Raw genomic sequence first — 18,754 nt, 5'->3', positions numbered from 1 at the left:
CTCCTCTCCAGAAAGCCTGAAACCAAGGAGTCCAAAAGGAAAAAATAGCTCCAACCGGATTTCATTTCTGTTTGGTTGAAGGTCTGTGGATGTGTTCATGGGCTCTGTGAATGACAGCTCTGCACATCCCTGCTGAATGCCCCATCCCTGGCAGTGCTCAAGGCCAGGTTGGACACAGGGGCTTGGAGCAGCTGCTCCAGTGGAAGGGGTCCCTGCCCATGGCAGGGGTTGGAGCTGGAGGAGCTTTAAGGTCCCTTCCAACCCAAACCAGGCTGGGATTCTGTGTTGGTTCCTCTGCTTGGGCAGCTCATAGCCCACCAGTGTGGGAGCAGGCTCTGCTGTGAGCGCCAGCAGTCAAGGGCATGGCTGCGGCTACTGTGGGCTGTTTCCTGCAGAGAACAGGGGGATCAGTAGTGGAGGAAGCAGCCAGTGTTGTGGCTGGAGTCATTTGAGGAGAGCAGAGGTGGATCCCACCCAAACCCATGACCTTGGGTGTTAAACTCATCTATCTGTGTGGATGGGGCCGTGTGGACTGCGGTGCATGTGGGGAATGCAGTGCTGGGGACTCCGGTGTGCCCTGGTGGAGATGGGTGACTTGGGCTTTCCAGGAGGATTCACTGCCTGAATTTACAGGCTCCAATCTTTACATTCAGATTCAGATTTAGAGTTAGATTTACATTTAGGTTTAGATGTATGGCCAGTGCTGTCTCTTTCTCCATCAGCACAACTTTGTTCAGGGGAGGAACTGAAACCTGTGTCTGGGACTTGCTCACCTCTTTGGTACCATAGCAGCCAAGGACTGTGTTCAAAACAGAAAGAACAAACTGGAACTGAATCTTGCAGGTGCATCTAAAGAACCCTTCTGCAGCCCTTGCAGCCACAGGGAGGAGAAAGTCACTGCGCTGGGGAATGCACTGCATCAAAGTCCCAGGCTTTACTGAGCAAATGGTGACCGCTTCAAAGCCTGCTGTCTTTGCTTCTCTCCCTTCTAACTGCTTCAGCCAACCTGTAGTCAATTGGCAATGACTTTAAACCCAGCCATTATGATAGGAGCCTTGTAATTACTTGCTGTGATGAGTCCTCGTTCTGCTGTAAGCTGTAGCAGGGTTTTCTGTAACACACAGTGTTCTCCACCTTCGAGCTTCCACCAGGCTCCCTTGGAAGAGAGGTTTTATCTATGGTTCTCCTGCCTGCCTGGACACTTTGAAATCCAGCCCATGGCAGCATCTCAGCTTCTTCCTTAATGCTCTCAAATACCTCCTTGCTGCTGCAGCCTTGCCTTGTGCCCTTTTGTGGTGCCCTCCTGTTGTTCTGAGCCTTCCCTGTGCATGCAGGGTGAAGCCAGGAAGGGGCTTTCAGCATCTTCTGTGCTCCTGAGAAGGGACTGGAGCATCCTGAAAGCAGCAGTTGGCAAAGGGGACTCCCAACCCCCCATCTCCCTTAGGATTAATGAGTGAACGTACAGGCACAGGGGAAGGAGCTGCATTTTTTAACCTGGCTGTGAACTCAATAGAATAACCACATTCCACATTATCCCACAGCATTCCACAATGGCTTCAACCTGAGAGAGCGGAAATTGAGATTAGACATTAAGCAGCTCTTCCCTGGGAGGGTGCTGAGGCGCTGGCACAGGGTGCCCAGAGAAGCTGTGGCTGCCCCATCCCTGGCAGTGTTCAAGGCCAGGTTGGACACAGGGGCTTGGAGCAGCTGCTCCAGTGGAAGAGGTCCCTGCCCGTGGCAGGGGTTGGAGCTGGAGGAGTTTTAAGGTCCCTTCCAGCACAGACCAGGCTGGGATTCCTGTGGTGGATGAGGTGTGCTGCACTGATCAGTGTATAGGACATACATTTGGGTTTCTGAGTTTCAGAGAAGCAACACAGTGCGTTGGGTTCTGCTTGGAAAAACAGGGTCTGTGAAGAAAGGGAAGATGGAAGAGAAATCCTGCTTCAAAGACATGTGTCTGCCTGTGCTGAAAGATGGGATTAAACAGAGCAGGAAGAGAACAGGAATGCAGGAGCCGAGACTGTGAGTGTGGCAGAGGAGGAAGAGAGGACCAGAAGTGGTGAGGAGCCCTGGTGGCCCCTTAAAACAAGGGGAGGGGAGGAAAGAAAGAAGAGGAAATGAAGTGCAGGTGATTCTTCAAGCGTCATCCAGCCCGTGACCTACTTGCTGCCGCAGTGATTTACAGCTCCAGAAGCAAAGAGAAGGAATGGCTGCTCCCTGTGGAAAGGGTACAGGTGCTGAAGCAAACAGAAGGAATGGTGGTTTCCTGTGGGAAGAGTACAGGTGCTGAAGGGAGCACAAGGAATGGCTGTTCCCTGTGGGAAGGCAGGAGTGCTGGAACATGCAGGAGCTCTTCCTGGTGGCACTGTCTCCAGCTGCAGCGATGTGGCTGTGCCCAGAATCCACAGAACCACTGCTTGAGATAGCAAAGGGAGCATCTCAAGTCACACATTTCCCTCTGTTCCTCACAGGGAGCAGTGCTGGATCCAGGCACCAGGCTTGGAGCTGGTTTAAGGATATGGCTCCTTGATGTACAAGCGAGCTCCTTTCCCGGGAGGGATGCAGGGCACTGTGTGACTGGCCTGTCTGGGGACCTGGAACACAGGGACATGATGGGAACAGCAGAAATTATTCATCCCAAACCTCCTTAACAATCCACTGCAGCCCAGGAGTCTGTGTTCTGCTTCTGCTCCTTCAGGAGCCCGCACTAACCTGATCATTCTTAATCTCATCTTATTTTCCAGATCATCAGTTTGATTCCTTGGTACTGTCACAGCCCTTAGTGTTCCCGGGAATCTGTGCCTCCATCAGTTCATTATCCCTGTTTCTTTTTTGAGGCTGTAGCAACCTTGAACCACAGTTTCCTGCTATTCTTATAACTCACATTGCTTATTAAAAGAGTCCTTCAGAAAGAGATACCCCCCGATTTGCCCAGTAAATAAGAGCTTCATCTCTTGCTAATATGAACTGGAAGGTTCCTTTTCCTCTTGTTCACTTCTCCCACTGGGAGAAGTTAGGCTTGGGTTTTGGGAGTTAAATGCCTTGCCTTTAACTTAATTCAGATTTGTGGCTATATGTGCAAGTCATAGTGTATCTGATGCTTCTTTAACCATGTTAATCATGATGCTGAGCATCAAGTGCTACAGGCTGGCATTGATTAGACAGCTCCTCTCTTTTGCATTCATCAGCAAGCATTAGCATATAACCTTCCTTGGCTTGATTTGAAACTGGTTCCAGTATCTTCCACACTGTTTGAAATCCAGATAAACTCATTAGCCTCCAAGGACTTAGTGTGGATTTATGGGGGGCAGAGATTTGGATGGGAAGGGGAACCTAAAAGGCAGTCACCTGCTGTGGTCAGTGCCTAGTGCAGGGGCTGTGCTCACTCCCAGGGCATCTTTCCCATCTTTCCCACTCGGACTAAGGCTGCTTCTGTAGGGTAGTTCTGTACAAAATGGGATTGGGAAGCAGCTTTTGTATCTTTTCTGGGGGTGTTCTAAGTGTCTATATTAATGATATTAAAACTAAGTGGCTCTGAGAGTGTCTGAAGTGACGTGCAGGGAGTTGTTTGGGAGTTAGCAGCCCAAGGTTATTTAACTCCAGAACTTCTGCACTTCCCTTGCAAACTCCATCCAAGAACATCTTCCCTTTGGAAAGGAAAATGAAAAGGAGTCCTTTGTTTGTCACAAGTTGTCAACTGTGCTCTTGTCTAAGCTGATTATTTTATTTATTCCAATAATCTCTTCCAGAATAAAGGAAAATGAGTTGTCCTCCTATTTCTGTGATGATTTGCCCTTCAGACAGTTACCAGGCAAAGTGCTTAAATCTGAAATGAAAAGATGGTGAATGTTTAAAATCATTGAGCTACCATAGGGGCATGTTTGTGTTTAATCGGGTGGTACTGAAGGAGTCCTGGAGTGCTGTTTGCTCTGTATCCTGCAGGATTAGGAGGGTTTGTTGGGATATTTTTGCTCTGCAGTATGAAAATGGGGTCAAGCCTGCTGTGGTAGATAGTGCAAGTCTGCTCTAGGATTTTGCTGGCAATATGGGCTGCCTGCAATGGAAGCCCTCAAGTGATTCAGAATTCGTGAGGAGAGCTGTCCTTGGGTGTTTGCTGGGAAGGAACATCAGTGCCTGGGGGTGTGATTCTCCTCCTCTACTCTGTTCTGGTGAGACCCCACCTGCAGCACTGGGTGCAGTTCTGGTGTCCTCAGCTTAAGAAGGCCATGAAGCTGTTGGAGCAAGTCCAGAGGAGGCCACGAGGATGCTCAGGGGCTGGAGCACCTCCTGTATGGAGCCAGGCTGAGAACATTGGGGCTGTTCAGCCTGGAGAAGAGAAGCTGCGTGGAGACCTCATAGCAGCTTCCAGTATCTGAGGGGGACCTAGAGGGATGCTGGGGAGGGACTCTTCATTAGGGACTGTAGTGATAGGACAAGGGGTGATGGGTTCAGACTGAAAGAGGGGAGACTGAAATGAGCTCTTAGGCAGAAGCTCTTCCCTGTGAGGGTGCTGAGGTGCTGGCACAGGGTGCCCAGAGAAGCTGTGGCTGCCCCATCCCTGGCAGTGTTCAAGGCCAGGTTGGACACAGGGGCTTGGAGCAGCTGCTCCAATGGAAGGGGTCCCTGCCCGTGGACAGTTGGAACTGGAGGAGCTTTAAGGGCACTTCCAGTCCAAACCATTGTATGAAGGACAAGAGCTTCCTTACAGGTGTGATGGAACAAATTCTTCCCTCCAAGAGTTTTTCACTGGCACTCATCTGCCTCTTGGTTATTTTTAACTTTGGCTAAAAACCAGTTACCTGATTAATCTGGGAAAACAGGGGAATGCTTCCTTAAAAGGCTCAAAAGTTACCTGATTAATTTGGGAAGATGCTGGGATGCTTCCTTAAAAGGTTCCAAAGTGATGTAATATTCAGTGATGAATCTCAGAGCTAAATTAGAGTTTTGTGGGTGCGTTGGTTGAGGAAGGGAGTTTCATATTTTATCAGCTAACACATTTATTCTCTATAGCAGGCTGCACGCTCCAGCTCCTGAACGCCAGGCATGCTGGTGAAGCTGGGGTGGGAGCAGTGGCACAGCTCCAGAGCTGCCGTGGTGCTGGGGAGTGCTGATCCTGGCCTCCACCCCGCTTTCCAGTTTCATTCCAGCAAGCTTTGAGAAATAGATAGAAACTTGGAGGTAGGGATGGCCCTGCTTCCAATGGGGAATTACACTGAGGGTGGGTGAAGAGAGAAAGCACAATGTTAAAGCAAGTCTTGTGTAGTGAACAGGGTTTGCTGCCCATCACAAGAGAGACCTTGAGGGGCTGGAGCGGGACCAGAGAAGGGCACCAGAGCTGGTGCAGGGCCTAGAGCCCAAGAGAGATGGAGAAGGGCTGAGGGACCTGGGGGGTTCAGATGGAGAAGGCTCAGGGGGGACCTGATGGCTCCCTACAAGTGCCTGACAGGAGGATGGAGCCAGGAGGGGCTGGGCTCTGCTCCCAAGGAACAAGGGATGGGACAAGAGGAAACGGCCTCAAGCTGCACCAGGGCAGGTTTAGATGGAGCTGAGGAACAATTCCTGCCCCAGAGGGTGCTCAGGCATTGGAACAGGCTGCCCTGGGCAGGGCTGTAGGCACCGTCCCTGCAAGTGTTCACACAGCGTGGAGACGAGGCCTCAGTGCCATGGGTTAGGGGTGGCCTTGGCAGTGCTGTGAATGGTTGGACTGGATTTGCTTAAAGGGCTTTTCCAACCTGGTTGATTCTATGATTCCATGATTCATGTCCATGTAAGTGTTGCTCATCCAGGCATAGGGCAGCAGAAGTGGAGCTCATTTCCACTGTAGTCAGCAAAAAGTTGCTGGCACCAGACCTGGATGTGGCCCTGGCTCGTTCCTCCTCTCGTAGCATTATCAGAGGTGCTGGTGAAAGTTTCAGGCTGTGTTTCAACACAGGAAACCACATGGCAATAAATTCCTCATATTTGACGGGTGATCCCCTCTCCCCTTATGTGGAATTGCTCCAAAGGGGCAGTGTAATCCATCATGGGTGAGAGAAGGGTGGCAGTTAATTCATTTTCATGATCTCTCTGCAGCACTCAGCCCAGTTAATACTGATTTGTCTTACTTGGCTGCTGCAGGAATCCCATCAGAGACCCACTGGGAGAAGGCTCGGCACAAGGACCCATGAGTGGGTACTGCCATGAGTGGAGGAGCGTGTGTGACCTTCTGTTGCATTTGGGCCTGCCCCATCCCTGACAGTGTTCAAGGCCAGGTTGGACACAGCGGCTTGGAGCAGCTGCTCCAGTGGAAGGGGTCCCTGCCCGTGGCAGGGGTTGGAGCTGGAGGAGCTTTAATGTCCCTTCCAACACAAACCAGGCTGGGGTTCTGTGATTTCCAGGCAGAGTTTTGTGCTGCCCTTCTCAAGGAAAAGGACAGTGGAAGTAGTTTAATACCACCCAACTCCAGGGACTGCAGTAGGGGTTCATGACCCAGATGTCCCTTAGCACAGAGGAGGGAGGGAGGCTCTCCTGGGTAGAGTGAGTGCAGGGAACACAAACCAGGTGTGTGAATATCCTCCTTAGGTCTCACCTGCTCTGCTTGGCACACACAACCCTTTGTCTGCTGTTAACCCTGGCTGGGGATTTCATTAACATCAGCCTCGACAGGCTTGTGTTCTGCCAAAGATTGATTTAGATTTGCTCTCCCTACTCAGAGAGTGGTCCCAGGGGGGTGTAGGTGTAGGCGGCAGCATAAACCCACCCAGGTTTGTTCATTCTGTACCTCATAGGCATTGCTGTGTCTTGCTGTGGGTGCACTTGGCTTGTGCATAGCATGGAAGAAGTTGCCCCAGACAGAGAAGTCTCCACTGGCCACCCCTCTGCCAAAAGCCGCTGTTGGTTATGTGTTTTAGGCTCAGTCTCTTCAGTGGCAGATGGAGCTGTATTTCCAGTGAGTACAAATCCCCATGGCCCATGGCACTAGGTGAAAATACTCTTCATTTAGAGCAGTTATGGTCCTGATCGGTCGGCAGCGTGCGCTGCGTGTGCATGGCGTGGAGGGAGAAGCCTGCACTGATCAGTCATGCAGCCTTGAGTGTAGCAGCTCCGTGCTCACTGGCCTGGCTGCCAGGAGGTCTTTTGAAATGGCAAAGGTTGTGAAAGCGTGGCAGGGAACCTCAGAGGATGGAAGCTGGGTAAGAGAAGGAGGCTGCCCCTTCCTAAGGCACAGCGGAGGCTGGACAGTGGGCGTTAATGGTGATAGCTTGTGAGGCATCTTCTCTGTGCTTGAGGCATTTCTTGTGCTAGGCACTGACCTATAGGCCTGTCTCAAATGAGAAGAGTTTTCCAGAGGTACCCTTTGCTGCTGATCTGTTAATGGCTCTTGGCAGGACTAACTCTGGTTGTTCGCTGGGGGCTGTCAGACAGTAGTGCTTTTGAAAATACACAAGTTGTTTTTAGTCTCTGCCACCATACTGCTAATCTTGTCCTTTTGTCTCCTGTTCCCGAGGGAGGTTTTGCCCTTCCTGGATCTCATCCTCATCCCTGTTTGGAAAAACAAATCCTGAGTTGCTGATGAAATCAGCTGTCTGATGCACAGCATCATCTGTGGTTGTGGAGGGAGGGAAGGAACTGGTGCCCTGCCGGAACAGCAGTGCAATGAACGTTGTGCTTGAGCTAAGGGCACCCAGTCTGCCTTCCTTTGTATCCCTCATCTAGCTCAAGTAAGAGAAGTTTATCATATTGGGGTCCTTAAGAGTATCTTCTCCTGCTCTTGTGGTTAGGTTAGGACGAGCCCAGAGGAGGCCATGGAGATGCTGTGAGGGCTGGAGCAGCTCTGCTCTGGAGCCAGGCTGAGAGAGCTGGGCTGGGGCAGCCTGGACAAGAGAAGGCTCCTGAAGGGAGACCTGAGAGCAGCTCCAGTGCCTAAAGGGGCTGCAGGAAAGCTGGAGAGGGGCTTGGGACAAGGGCCTGTAGGGACAGGCCAAGGGGAATGGCTTGAACCTGCCCAAGAGAGGGGAGACTGAGCTGAGCTCTTAGGCAGAAGCTCTTCCCTGTGAGGGTGCTGAGGCACTGGCACAGGGTGCCCAGAGAAGCTGTGGCTGCCCCATCCCTGGCAGTGTTCAAGGCCAGGTTGGACACAGGGGCTTGGAGCAGCTGCTCCAGTGGAAGGGGTCCCTGCCCATGGCAGGGGCTGGAGCTGGAGGAGCTTTAAGGTCCCTTCCAGCACAAACCAGGCTGGGATTCTGTGATTCTCTATACTCAGATTAATTAGTATATATAATATATACAATATGTATAATATATGTATAGTATATATTACACCAGTTTTCTCTCCAAAGAATCAATGTGTCTCTTCAGACAACGGCTCCATGCAAATTTATGTGACCATTATTCACTGGAGTGTACAGGGCCACTGCTGAGATGTCAGTCAGACCTCAGCAGTTTGAGTTTCATCCAGGTTTTTGAAAGTGATGTCTCCCCTTCCTCCCTACCCCAGACCAATTTAATAGTGAACACTTGTGCTCAGCGCTCTGACCTTGTAGGTGCATGGACGCAACCACAGAGATGAAAAAGCCACAGCTTCTCTGGGCACCCTGTGCCAGCACCTCAGCACCCTCACAGGGAAGAGCTTCTGCCTTAGATCTAACCTGAACTCGCCCTGTTTCAATCTGAACCCATCACCCCTTGTCCTGTCAGTACAGTCCCTGATGAAGAGCCCCTCTCCAGCATCCTTGGAGCCCCTTTCAGACACTGGAAGCTGCTCTGAGGTCTCCGTGCAGCTTCTCTTCTCCAGGCTGAACAGCCCCAAATTTCTTACAGGTATGAATATATTTTTTCACCTCAGAATGACTGAAACAACTTTCCTCTTAGGAAGTCCCTGCTGTCTTTTGGAGCAGGTGGAAGAGTTGCCGTGACTGAGGTGATGGTTACTGGGCCTTTCCAGAGCTCACAGTAAGACAGGAGGAATGGATGAGTTAGCTCTGGGAGAAAAACCACCACAGCAAACCCCCTCAGACTGAAAGAATCTTCATCCTATTTCAGATCTTCCATCTCCCCCACTTCCAAATGTGCTTGGGAAGGAGTTACAAGTGCTTGTTGGCATAGAAACTACAGACTGAGAGTGAAGCATGCAAATGTAAGAGGAGCCCTTCTGTCTCAGCAACATGAGTGAGGCTCTGCGGAGCTGGCTAAAATCTTCTGTGAGGCAAAGAGAATTGCCCAGATGTTGCTCAGATTCTGACAGCACTGAATATTTAGGTTTTCCATTCAACTTACATCCAAAAAAGCCTCAGTGCAGGGAATGCAGGTCCAGCACCAAAGGGGCTTCTTTTCTTCTGCAAGAACTTGGAGTCCAAAAATATTGCTAAAATCTGGCGCTGAGTTGTGCCAAATCCTCATTAAAACATGTGGATATTTCTGTGGTTTAATCTGTTACAAATGCAGTCGGGATCCAGTTATGTTAAATTAAGCAACAATATTGGCCTTGGATGTTGTTTGAAACATTAAAGGTGGCAGTCGGAACAGCAAGCAGAATGGTTGCACATTTTAATCGCTCCGTGCGTTCTTTTTCTAAATCTTATTCTAAGGAATGATCAAGAGAGCTTTAAAATGGTCTGGATTTACCTCCTTCCCCCTGCCAGGCTCTGGGAGCAGGGCAGCATTGTGGCTGTTTGCTTTCCCTTGCAATGGGATGGAGCTGTGGTGATGTTGTGCTGGGAGGATGTTGCTCCTTTTGAGCACACTGTCACCCCCTATGGTGCAGAGCACATGGATGTGCTGTTTTAGCCCTCCCAAAATCCTTGATGGGAATCTAAAAGCCAGCAAGGCCAAACAGGTCTCATAAGGAATGGCTGAGGGACCTGGGGGGTTCAGTCTGGAGAAGGCTCAGGGGGGACCTGATGGCTCCCTACAAGTGCCTGAGAGGAGGATGGGGTCAGGAGGGTCTGGGCTCTGCTCCCAAGGAACAAGGGATGGGACAAGAGGAAACGGCCTCAAGCTGCACCAGGGCAGGTTTAGATGGAGCTGAGAAACAATTCCTGCCCCAGAGGGTGCTCAGGCATTGGAACAGGCTGCCCAGGGCAGGGCCGCAGGCACCGGCCCTGCAAGTGTTCACACAGTGTGGAGACGAGGCCTCAGTGCCATGGGTTAGGGGTGGCCATGGCCTTGGTTGGACTGGATGAGCTGAAAAGGCTCCATTGGGATGGGCAAAATGCCTCTGAACTGGCTCAGCAGCAGGGAGCAGCCGGTTGGCTCCTGCTTACTTCACCCTGTGCCGGTGGCTGCAGCAGCATGGAGCCTGTGTGCTGAGGGTGCTGCTCCTGCTGCAGCTCTCCCACCCCACAGGTAAGGCCTTGGTCTGCAGCAGCGCTGTGTCTTGATGAGCATTTATTTATTATGGTTTCATTTCCCCCTCCCAGTGGTTACATTCCTCATGCTAAGGCAGGGCCCCCTTTCCCTGTGCTTTAAATGCATCTGTGCAGCATGCTGGAGCGGGTGGCAAAGGGGCCTGCGGTGCCTTGGGACACATTCATAATATAGAGTATGTCAAAAATATCCCTCCTGTGTGGATTTATAATGGGGTGTGGGCGCTCTTTGCTTTTAAATTCAACACACTGCAAAAGCAGCTCTGTTTTGGTGCCTTGTTCGTGGTTTAAGGGTAAAAATGAGGGTGGTTGAGTATTTTTGCAGCCCTTTCTTTGTTCTGGGGCTGTTGTGATTGCGTGGCAGCTTGTGTTGGGTTAAACTGAGCACCTGGCTGGGAAGTGGCCCGGAGCAGGCTTGTGTTGCCAGTACCCGTGTGTGACTTGATAGCATTCAGGCCTCTGTGTTGTCAGGTGTAAAAAGGGCAGTGTGCAAGGTTGGGAGGCTCAAAATTCAGCCATGCTTTATTTTTGTTCCCTGATTACTAGAAAGCACAGATTTTCTGTGGAGTAGTTTGGGTTCTTTTAGAAAGGAAACAAACCCCTACATCTTCAGTGCATTTTCCTGTATTATTTTAATTGAAAGAAGAACTGCATGATGATAAATGGGAATTGTTAATGATCCATGATGGAAGACAGCCAGTGACAATGCAAGGCATAATGTGGTCGAGGTTAGTGCTGTAAATGTCCTCTGCAAAAGCAAGCGGGTGAGCTGGGGAGGGGAGCAGAGGTCCAGGGCCAGGGAGGAACCAGTATCAACCCTGCTTCTGGCTGGTGTTTGTGGCTGGGAGCTAAGAGAGGCATTGCGGTGCTGGAGCGGGTCCAGAGAAGGGCAACAGAGCTGGTGATGGGCCTGGAGCATCAGTACTGGTGGCCTTGGCAGTGCTGGGGAACGGTTGGACTTGATGAGCTTAAAGGGCTTTTCCAACCTGGTTGACTGATTCCAAGGAGTCCCATTCATATCCACTGGGGCTGCTGGGGGGACGAGTGTTGGGAGCACGCCTGGTCCTTGTGGCATTGGGTGCTTTGGCAGGCCAGAGCTGCAGCTCCCACATCAGTGTTGGTCTGTCACAAGAGGGGAAAGCACCGAGGAGGCAGGGAAAGGGCCAAGTAAGGTCTGAGAGGTGCTGCAGCAGCTCTTCCCTTGACTCACCCATTGGGGCAGGGTCATCCCACAGACTGCATCCAACGTGCCACGGTGATGCTGTGCAGTGCTCGTTGTGTCTTAGCTGTATATTGTCAGCTGCCGAGTAGCAGGGAATCCTGGAAATGCCTCTTGGAGGGCCAGATCCTGTCTGGCTGCTTTTCCTTAGCTTGTGCATGGAAGCAGTGCTGAAATTCAGTTCCCCAAGTGCAGCAGGAGTTGTTAATCAGAGGCACGCAGGAAGGAGCTGTCTTGGTGCGATCTCTTGAAGTCGGTGACAGGGATGATCCAGCCACTAATCAGTTTCATGTGAAACTCCAGAGCTTGCAGCTACCAAGCACATGTCATACAAAGCTGCTCAAGCACAGGAAGCTGACTTGGGCAGTGCTTGACATTGTTTCATTGAAGCCCAAGAGTGATCAAGACCAGCATTCGGCTTCCTGTTGCAGAAGAATACTGAGATTTATTTCTTTTCCCTATTGCCTGTGAGTTTTTATTTTATGTTCTGTATTACCAAACCAGAATCAGGCACTTCTGCTTGTCTTTTCTCTGGGTAACGCTGCATGAGGAGAAGCTTCAAAGGTCCATGATGTTTTTGATGGAGTTCTGGGCTCTTCAGTACAAGACAGACAAGGAGCTGCTGGAGAGGGTCCAGTGGAAGCCACAAGGATGCTCAGGGGTCTGAAGCATCTCTGTGATGAGGAGAGATTGCGGGAGCTGGGCCTGGTTAGTCTGGAGAAGAGCAGCCAGAGAGGGGATCCCATCAATGCAGATCAGTATCTCAGAGGTGGGTGCCAGCAGGTTGGTGCCAGACTCTTTCCAGTGATGCCCAGTGACAGGATGAGGAGCAATGGCCATAAACTGAAACTGATCAGAGTTTAGCATTTTCTAAATTTTTTTCCTAGTGTTCTGCTGTATTTTGAATCATTCAGTTTAAAATGTTAACAGAATTGAATTCAGTGCCTCCTTGTGAGGCAAGTAAGTGGACAGTATCATACTCGCTATTATAGAATCATAGAAAGGTTTGGGCTGGAAAGGACCTTTAAGACCATGGAGTTCCAACCCCTGCCACAGGCAGGGACCCCTTCCACTGGAGCAGCTTGCTCTAAGCCCCTGTGTCCAACCTGGCCTTGAACACTGCCAGGGATGGGGCAGCCACAGCTTCTCTGGAACCTTTGCAAGCTCTGAACTTCCTTGCAGTATCTAGTACACTGGAGTCCAAGACCTGATTCCAGAAGTGTGAAACATTCAGGGTTCACATCACCTTTAGCGCTGGCTCTAGCAATGACTCTGGGATTCTCTAGTTGCAGGGGATTGCGAGGCTTTGTCCTTCATGTGGAGGAAGGAGGCTTTCCTTGCTACTGTCAGCTTCTGTTTGTGCAGCTCCCTTGGCTTTTTCTAATGCAGTGATGCTAACAGGAACAAGAGAAGGTTTGGATCTGAAGGTGGTCTTCTGAAGTAGAGACTGTAACACAGCCCCAGCCCAGTCGTGTTAGGAAGTGAACTGTGCATGAGTACAGCATGTTGAAGGAGCCATGATTTCATTTACTCTTCTCATGTGTGTCCATTTTATGCCATATTCTTCCCTGTGAGGGTGCTGAGGCGCTGGCACAGGGTGCCCAGAGCAGCTGTGGCTGCCCCATCCCTGGCAGTGTTCAAGGCCAGGTTGGACACAGGGGCTTGGAGCAAGCTGCTCCAGTGGAAGGGGTCTCTGCCCGTGGCAGAGGGTGGAACTGGATGGTCTTAAGGTCCTTTCCACCCAAACTGTTCTTTGATTCATATCTGACAGGGTTTGAAAGGTGCTGAGCTCTTGTAATCCCTGATGAAGGCTCTAAAGTGGGAGGCACTGCCTGCCCGTGCAGATGAGGCCATGGATAACTCAGCTCTGACACTTGCTGCCCTCGCTCCTCTTCCTTGCCCTCTCAGAGAGGTTGTGTGTCATCACCATAGGATTTACTGCTTCCAGTGTGAGGACCTTTGATGTGAGCAGCCCCTGGGAGAAGAGTTACAGCTACACAGAGAGGCTGCTTCCCACTAAGCCCTAACGCATGCCCCTTGGTAGGAAGAAGTTGGGATTCCAACAGGCAGAACCTATCCAGAGGCTGTTATTGCTTCTTTTGCATTAAGCTGGTGTTGTCTCTGCAGTCTGTGTTGGAAGCAGATGTGTTTTGAGCTGCACCAGTGCACCTTTTGGAGCAATACAGGATTTTGCCTTTAGATTGTTCCTGCACTGGAACCAGTGTACCTAGCCTTGGGTAAGCAAAGGACTTTGCTTTGCTGCTTTTTCCCTGCCAGTCCCTAAGGAAACACTGTGAATGCCTCAAGTGTGTATCTACTGAGGGAAAAAGGGATTTTTAAACAGTGATGAACTGTGCTGTTTTCCATTAGTGTAGCAAGCCCAATTGTTCCTTAGTGAAATACATTAATAATTCTCTTATCCACCTTCTTGGGAAGTGAATCTGCTTTAATTCCTTTGTATCAGCAAGAGCTGCAGGTATGGATGGCTTCCTTGCATTAAAAAAAAAGGAAGAAGGCAATGCTTGCAAATGGGTCTTTGTTTCCAAGGAAACAAATTTGACATGCTTGAGCTGTGCTAGATGCAAACACTCCAGATCCAGCAGACATGCCTCAGGATTGTATGGTCTGAGTAGTATTTTAAACCACCTCCAATTTAAAGGCAAGGGAGAGGATGAGAACAGAATTTGTCAGCAGGGCTTACCAATCTGTGCTTGATGAAAGCATTGTGTGGTACCTCAGAGTTACCTGATGTGGTGTGGGGAGAAGAGCATCCTGTGCTGATAACAGGGTCCCTAAACAACATTCCTGCTGCAGAGCCTGGGGCTTGGGGAGATGCTCCAGCACACAGAGAGCGCCGAGGGGAGCTGAGCCACGTGTTCTCTGAGCCAAATGACTCTCATTTACCCTGGGTCCCTCTGTGCTCCAAAAATGCTTTAGTAAAATGCAGCTCACCAGTGCTTGATGTGGAAAGGCTGATGTGTGTTGGGAAGCCAAATGTGATTGGTATCCCAAATAATCTGCTAAGAAGCTGTGGGTTGATGTTGAGGTCTGGGCTGAATTCATCAGGCAGGAGATAGGAGACCAACAGGCTGAGCTGTGTGCATAGTGCATCTGATGTGAATGTGCTGTGAGCTGATGGGAGTCTGGACTTTGCTTGGCTTATTGCACTGCACAGAAAGTCTCCTGGCGTTTTTGTGATTACCTTGGAAGCTTGGTGCAGGGAAAGAGCTGGGATTCGGTCTTCATCCGTCACCCTGATGTGTTCATAACTGCTGTGTTGCTAAAGTAACTTCATTCAGTTCATTTCTTCATCTTCCTTTGAAGAATTCAAGCGTGAGCATTGAAGCAGACACTGTCCACCCATGTATTATCCATGTGCACATGGGAAATGAGCATCCACAAGTAATGGATTTGCACATGCAGAGGTTTTTCTGGCCTGGGCCTAACATGAGGAATAGGGTGTGCATTAAACCTTCCTTGGGGTTAAACAACCAGGTTTTGCCCTGGCCTGCAAAGCTTTACTTCTGCATCAACTGTCTTTGCTTTCTGCAGTAGTTCTGTGAGCTGGTAGGGATGTGCTGGGGATGTACAAAGGAGATACAGGGAAATACAGGGTTTTAAGGAACAGTCACATTCCGTGTGCAGATCACTCACAGTGAGAAAGCCTAGTGGACATCAGCATTGTTGTTGTTTGGGAAACTGGAAAGGATAAAAATCATCTATTAATTCCTCTTTGAAACAGTCTTATGGCATTGAGGAGGTGAGTAGTGATGGAGTAGTGAAAAACCTCTCTTACAGTTCAGCTCCTTAGGAAAACAAGGCATGAAGTGGGTTGTACTTGAGTCTCTTTCCCCTCTTTCATCCTGCTTTTTAACTTGCAGGTGGAGTTAAAATAACCTTCAAGGTGATGGAGGGTAGAGTAGGGTAGGTTTAGCTTTAAGATGGATGGGAGCACTATTTGCATCGTGAGCTAAAAGGCTCAGTTGAAGCTCATTGGGGGGGAGAAAATAATATTAATGGCATTTCATGAAAATATTGTAATATGTGGAAGGCCCAGAGTGACAAATGTGCTGCTCTGAGTGGCACTGGAAATGCTCCCTTTTCCTTGCACAAGGCTTGCCTGAGACAGGCTTTTCCTGGCTTTTGTTCTAACCCGAGATGCTCGCTGCCTAAAAATGCCTGTGATCCTACAGCAAGAGCTTCACCTCCTTGACAGAGGATGGGAACGGGAAGGTTGGCCGGATCGGGATGAATCCCGCACCTTTCTATTTTTTTGCTTCTTGCTAATGACACTTCCTTCTGCTTACATTTCATTAAAGCTCTGAAATGGCTGGAGATCAGCCCGTACTGAGCATGCTCCGGGGTGGAGGCTGCACCCATAGAGGGAGATGGATTTGTGGCTGGAGGAGTGATAGGCCTGGAGTCAGGATCTGGAAGGACCCAGCAGCTCCCCGCAGCCGGGACCGAGGTAGGGCAAACCCAAGCTGACTCGGGGGAACGTGGAGACCGGAGGAAGTAAAACCAGTTGGAATTGATTCAAAAGCAGCATAGTTAACCACTGACACGAGATGGCTTCAAACCGCTTCCTGCGGATCAGCAGGGAGGGCTTGTAAACCACTGACCTTTACTGGCTGGGGAACCTATGGAAAGAACAGCCCTGTCTACTGTTGGGGAGGTGACATACAGTGACAGCAGGCAGGGCTGGCAGCGAGGGACTGCCCTGAGCTGCCTTCATATTGGGAGGCATGTGATGATCGCCTCTCCGTCGTGGGCTGCGTGCTCGGGTGCTAATTGTTATTAATGGGAAGCCTTGCAGGGCACGGGCCTGCGTCGCGGTTCCAACCCAGAGCTGTGACTGTGGGAGGGTGAAAGAATGTCACACGCAACCTCCCTTTTTGCGGGCTTATTTTGCATTCCAAGGATTGCAAACAAACCTTGCCACACCAGGTCCTCCAAACTGGCAAGGAGAGGAGGGACTAGGGATGGGTTTATTCCTTTGGCTGGGACATTTTGCGTGCTTCTTGCAGGGGTTCCACGTGGTGGGTTGGGGGGGAAGGAAAAGGGGGTCCTGTGGGGTGGGTTGGGGTGGGCTGTTGGATTCCGCCTGTAGTTGCCAGCTTTTCACAAGGACTGTGTACGCGCCAGCAGGTATGTGCTGCGTGAGCCGATTGACTCCAGTTGTTGTACAAGCAAGCGGCATGGGAAAGTGCCAATAAAACATTTACATTGGATGAGTGAAGTGCAGGGAAGATCTGGCTTCGTGTGGAGCAGGGGGGAGACGTCGGCCGTGAGGCTCGGCCCTCACAGACCCTGTCTCCTATGGGAGGCGTGTTCCTGGGTGTCCACCCTGGCCTGTAAGTAAAGGTAAGGCAAGAGGTTTGCTGTGCTTAGGGCACTGTGCATACTCTGGCATTATGAAGTTATTGTGTTTAACGTTATTAACAGGAATCTCTGCTCACGGTCTGTCTGTAGCCTCTGTATCAGCTCTTCCTTCAGGGCACCTCTGCCTGCTTCTCAGTGCAGTTCAGGGGCGACTGGTAAAGAGCAAACATGAACTGATATTTTATTGCTGTGCCCCAGGTGCTGGTCTCACACAGTTGGGTCAATCTGCATGAGGAGTCACTGCACTGCCTCTAGTAACTCACCTATTTATTGTCTGGTTCTTGTGTACTCAGTGTTTCCTGAGCCTGTTTCCTATGGCAGCCCTGCACTCACTGGTGACCAGTTTGCTTACTGGTGTGGCTTTTACGGTCCCTGCACAAAAGGCTGCTGGAGCCCCAGCTCACTGGTCATGCAGAACTTCTCTTACCCTTTAATGGCTGCTGGCTTGTTTAGGGTTGGATGAATGCACAAAGGAGAGTGTTTATGTAAAATAAATGGCATTGTAATTGTACATGGAAAGGAACAGGGTTGGATTTTCTTTGGCTCAGATGAGAACTGCATTTATGGCTTTGCAGAATGGATCCTGGTGGCTTTTCTCCTTGTGTGCCTCTGGCCGTTGAGGTGATCTCAGCCGCAAGTTTTCATCTATGATCTCGTTCTCTTGATGAAGAGATTTGACTTAAACGGTTTCAGATGCTGGAAAACCAGTGGTGTGATTATTTCCTATTGTGCTGTGTGAAAGGTGTAAGGTAGCCTTAAAGACCCACTGCCACCTTATGGCAGTTGCTGAAAAGCAGCCTCTTTAGAGCCCATTCTGTACACACATCATGCTCGCTTTATTTCTCTTCTCTTTTTAACTGGTGCTGTTTGCATGAAGGCAGGAGCTTTGTTTTTAAAGAGTTCCTTTGCTCCTTCTGTTCCTTGAAGAAATCACATAATGTCAGCAGAATTCCTTGTAGAGCCATCCACTGCGGTGCTTCATAGGTGAATCCATGATACAAAAGCACCATGGAGCATTGATTCTCCTCCAGTGAAGAGCTTGCTTGTTTTCACGTGAATGCTCTAATCCTTAAAAACCAAGAAGGTGTGAGGTCAAGGAACAGGGACACGTTGAACATAGGAGGCTCCTTGGCAGGATCTCCAGCATTCCCATTACAGCAGGAGCGGGATCGAATGGAAGCAGCCATTTTCACAGCTGGCTCTGCTGGTAGAAGATTGGAAACAAGCAGGATGGTTCTGTGCTGACATGGGTCTGATTTCCAGTGCATCCACTGTCCCCAAACGCAAACAGGAAGACATTTCTCTGTGGAGCAAGCAGTGAGGGTGGCTAAAGCGATGAGCCTGCTCCTCTTCCTGAGATGGAATGCTGTGTTCGTACAGTGGAAGCTCTTGATGTGTGATAACTGACTGAAGGGGAGCAATGGTGTTTTCAGATTTCCAAAATAGAAGGAGCTGTGGTTACTGTAAGTTAAAGCTGAAGGAGTTTCTAATTGGGAACTGTTAGGAATACAGTACGTTCTAAATTACAGTTGTCTGGCCAATATGCTTCTAAATAAAGTGCTAGGATTGCCCTGTAAATGAAATACTCAATGCATATTCCTACCAAAACATAGCAACATCTCCCAGAGAGCTCGCATCCCAGGGTCTCTCGCAACATGGTCTCTCTTTCTTTCTTTTCCCCATTTTTTCCCTTCGTCCTGGTGTGTGCCATGTACTCAGTGCAGCCTCCCAGAGAACATTTCATGTTTCCTATTAAGTCAAAGCCGTTTTCAACTTTGCTGGGGAGAGGAGGGGGAGGAAGGGAGATGGC

General features: G+C 50.0%; 1 protein-coding gene across 5 annotated transcripts in view; it reads left to right on the top strand.

Annotated features, from left to right (window-relative positions):
* Positions 1-18,754, top strand: part of EHMT1 (euchromatic histone lysine methyltransferase 1) — a 115,107-nt gene that overhangs the window by 23,527 nt on the left and 72,826 nt on the right. For 2 of the 5 annotated variants that reach the window (XM_031044131.2, XM_031044132.2), the window contains exons 4-5: positions 15,882-16,030; positions 16,711-16,926. The exons of the other annotated variants lie outside the window; for them this stretch is intronic. The gene's annotated coding sequence lies outside the window, so the exon portion shown is untranslated. The remainder of the gene's footprint in view (positions 1-15,881; positions 16,031-16,710; positions 16,927-18,754) is intronic. 5 annotated transcript variants of the gene reach the window in all.

Source organism: Melopsittacus undulatus, chromosome 11, assembly GCF_012275295.1.
Source record: "Melopsittacus undulatus isolate bMelUnd1 chromosome 11, bMelUnd1.mat.Z, whole genome shotgun sequence".
In the NCBI taxonomy this organism is placed as follows: Eukaryota; Metazoa; Chordata; class Aves; order Psittaciformes; family Psittaculidae; genus Melopsittacus; species Melopsittacus undulatus.
The sequence above is the reverse complement of the archived record's forward strand: the minus strand, read 5'-3'. Positions and strand labels throughout refer to the sequence as shown.